The sequence below is a fragment of the Lynx canadensis genome, chromosome A1, assembly GCF_007474595.2.
Source record: "Lynx canadensis isolate LIC74 chromosome A1, mLynCan4.pri.v2, whole genome shotgun sequence".
NCBI classification, from domain to species: Eukaryota; Metazoa; Chordata; class Mammalia; order Carnivora; family Felidae; genus Lynx; species Lynx canadensis.
In genome coordinates, this window is record NC_044303.2 from 97883452 (window position 1) to 97887611 (window position 4160).

At 43.3% G+C, this 4160-nt stretch overlaps 1 pseudogene; it reads right to left on the reverse strand.

Moving 5' to 3' along the window:
• Nucleotides 1-920: 920 nt before the first annotated feature.
• Nucleotides 921-3935, reverse strand: LOC115515405 (annotated as a pseudogene).
• Nucleotides 3936-4160: the final 225 nt, after the last annotated feature.

Genomic DNA, 4160 nt, shown 5'->3' on the forward strand with positions numbered 1-4160 from the left:
AACCCTGCCCGAAGGGCACGGGCTTTGCAAACACACAAGGGGCTAATCAAAACTGGCCAGGGTGGAAGAGTCTTCTCTCTCTCTCTCTTTGTTTTGTACACTTTTCTTTTTAAAATAATTAAAGACTTCTAAGAAGTTGTAAAAATAGTATGAAGAGTCCTATGTACCCTTCACCCAGCTTTCTCCAGCTGTGACCTGTTGTGGAGGTGCAGTACAATATCAAAACCAGGGACTGACATCAGTAGGTTGGTACCAGACTACAGACCTTATTTAATTTTCACTAAATAACATTCGTTACTTTTTTTTTTTTTTTAAGTAGGCTCCATGCAGCATTGGAGCCCAATGCGGGGCTTGCACTCATGACCCTGAGTTGAAGATCGGAGCTGAGATCAGGAGGCAGATGCTTAACCGATTGAGCCACTCAGGTGCCCCTCGTTCATTATTTTTTTACTGCATTTGTGTGTGTAGAGGCCTATGTAATTTTATCCCATATATAGATTTGTGTAACTACCACCAAAATCAAGATACAGAACTGTTTCGGGGGCGCCTGGGTGGTTCAGTCGTTAAGCGTCTGACTCTTGGTTTTGGCTCAGGTCATGGTCCCATGGTTTGTGGGTTCAAGCCCTGCATCAGGCTCTGTGCTGATGGTGCAGGGCCTGCTTGGAATTCACTTTTCCCTCTCTCTCTGCCCCTACTCCTCTTGTGCACTTTCTCTCTCAAAATAAATAAACTGAAAAATAATTTTAAAAAATTATGAAAAGACACAGAACAGTTTCATTACCACAAAGGAATTCTCTCAGGCCACCCACCTCTTTGTACTCACACCCCCGCCTACTTCATCCCCCTCCCATCCCTAGAAACCAGTCATCTGTTCTCCAGCTCTGTGGTTTTATCATTCTGGGAGTGTTGTATAAATGGACTCATAAAGTATGTAATTTTGGGGGGAACAAATAATTTTTATTAGTATTTTTAACAAAGACACCAAAGAATTGTGCAATGGTGCCAGCGTTGGATGCAATCCTTGGCCACAAGTCTATACACTCTTTTGCAACTGGTCCAGTGACAGCACAGTCGTTCATTTTGCCTTGTATTTTGCTATGACCTCCACCTTATCTTCAAAATAGAGAAACACACCGTCTGTCCTCCAATATGACTTTTGTGGTCAAATTGCCACTGCTGTATGTACCTTCTTTCTGAGCTCTGCTGTGCCTTTCTTTACTATGGCCATCACCATGACATCCACAGCAGCAGGAAGTCTGTTCAGTTGACCCTTGATCCCTTTCAGAGAGATGATATACAGATTTTTGGCTCCTGTGTTGTCAGGCTAGTAGATCACGACTCCTACCAGAAGACCCAGGGAAATCCAGAATTTCACGCCAGAGGACACACCACATCCTCATTTCGACACCTTAAACGTTGGAAAGGGACAGAAAGAGTATGTAATCTTTTGAGATTGCCTTTTTCCACCAAAGCAGAATGCCCTAGGGGGTCCATTCTGGTTGCTGCTTGTATCAGCAATTCATCCCTTTTTATTTCTGAGTAGTATTCCATTATGTGGACATTCTAGAGTTTGTCCAACCATTCATCCATTGAAGGACATTGGAATTCTTTCTAATATTTTTCTACCATACATAAACATTTGTGCTATGAACATTTGTATACATGTTTTAGGGGGAAATAAATTTTTATTTCTCTGAGATAAATGTCCAAGAGCATGAGTGCTGAATTGTATGGTAAACACTGCAAAAAAAAAAATTTTTTTTCAGAGTATCTATGCCATTTTACTTTCACAGCAGCAATGTATGAGATCCAGTTTCTCCAAATCCTTGTCAGCATTGGGCATGATCAATGTTTCTTACTTTAGCTGTTCTAATACATGTGTAGTGATGGATCATTGTGATTTTAATTAATGTCACATCTTTTCAGACTGTTTTTTCTTTTCTTTTTTTTTTTTTTTGAGAGAGAGAGAGAGCATGTGCATGTGCTGGGGAGGGGCAGAGGGAGAGGGATAGAGAATCCCAAGCAGGCTCCATGCTCAGCATGGAGCCCAGTGCGGGCCTTGATCCCACAACTCTGGGATCTTGACCTAAGCTGAAATCAAAAGTTGGATGCTCAACCCACTGAGCCACTCAGGTGCCCCTATTTTCTTTCATTCTTTCTTTTGTTCCCTCCTGCTCCTCCTCTTTCTTTCAATAAACTCTCTAAAGTATAACATACATATAGAAAATCATAAGGGTACAGTTCTAGACATTTCTCACAAAGTAAATACACCGGTTAACCGGGACTTCAATTAAGAAAAGAACATTTCTTCTTTCTCTCACCCAGAAATCCCCCACCCGAGGTGTCCACTGTTCTGACTTCTAGCACTAGAGATTAGTTTTGCCTGTTTTTAAACTTCATATAAATGGAATCGGTCAATATATCTTCTTTTGTGTCTGCTTTTACTCATAAGATTCATCAAGTGTTCTTGTGAAACATCTCTAAGAGTGACTGACTGTCAACTTGAGGTAGCAAATACCATGAAGATGTTTTGGAGTTAAATGTTAGGGTTCCAAACCACTTGGCTCACTGGTCACTTAGGCTTAATGTCAGCAGCCACCCAGCAAGTAGTTGTGATGTCTGACAGACACGAACGGTCAAATCTTGTTTGGGGATGATGAGGATAGTGGTTGGGCCAAAGCAACTTCTGAGGTATAAGCCACTGAGCCAACCTCTTACCCTCTCGACCTTCTTCTTGATCTATCTTGTCAGGGGAGTAAGAGTTGTTTTAAGGATAGTTTTCATAGGGGCGCCTGGGTGGTTCAGTGGCATTCAACTTCAGCTTAGGTCATGACCTCACAGTGGTCTGTGAGCTTGAGCCCCAAGTTGGGCTCTGTGCTGACAGCTCAGACCCTAGAGCCTGCTTTGGATTCTGTGTCTTTCTCTCTCTCTCTCTCTCTCTCTCTCTGCACCTCCCCTACTCATGCTCTGTCTCTCAAAAATGAATGAACGTTAAAAATTTGTCCTTAATTAAAAAAATAGCTTTGGTAATGGGGAAGCAGATTACCAAGAAAGAGGACAAATGAGTCGGAACAAGGATCTTACTTCCCTGAGGTGTGATGAACCATCAGCTTCCTAGTACCTCTCAACAAGTGACGTTCCTGAGGTCATTCGGGTAAAGGTAGAGGCTGATGGCCTGATCGGTGCCCCCCAAGCCCCTCGCCAGTTCCTTTCCTCACCACTGGTATGCCGCTGCTGGTCGTAATCCGAAAACGTTTGTGTAGAAGTGACAGCGGATCAGGGGAAACTTTGATGGAAGTTCTCACAGATGATACATTCGTTCTTTGTTCCAGGAAAGAGGAAGTAGCACATTTGGGGTTTTTTTAGTCAAGATTAGTTCTAGCAGAGATAGAATGGCTATCTCTAAATTTGGTCCTTTCCTGTCTTCTGAGTTTTCTGTCCCTTCTGCAGATATCTTCTAGTGATCATCTGGGGATTCAAACCTTCCCACCCTGAGTATGATGCTATTATAGTGAAGTGTGTACTGGGGGCCAGGATGAAGCTGTTAGCTGTTTTGTAGGGTAGTCTGTACTGTGAGGTATGTGGTGTCACTCCCCGCAGAGGAGAAACTGACACTGAGAAGATAAGAAATTTTCCTCATGACTCAGCTGCCAAGCGGGGGAGCCGGGCTTGAACCCAGGACTGATACTGAGAGCCCTACTCTCTGCACGGCATCCTACAGCTCCCAGCATGGGTAGGTGGCTGAAGTGAATTCTTAGTATTCGTCTTCTCTGGTTCCAGATGTTCAATGACAGAATGTGCTGCGGTGGGCGTAAGAAAGTGGCCGTCACAAAGTGACCCAGTTCACCTTAGTCCTGCCCTTACTCATGTGAGGCTTGTTCAGGAATATCCAAATCAGAAGGCTGATTACAATATTTAGACGTAACAACTGGCATGTTACGGAAAGTGAGAAAATGGAGATTTTTACTATCCCGTCCACAAATTGGATGGTTGGGTTAAACAGGTGGGTGAGGGAGCCGCTGAATGGCTGTCACTTTGCACAGGTTACTTGTTTTCTCTGTCTCTTGTTATTTTTACTTGTTAAGTGGAGATAACTGTGGTACTTCTATATCATCCATGGCAAACGCTCAGGCACAGAAGAGCGCCTCACATATAGTAAG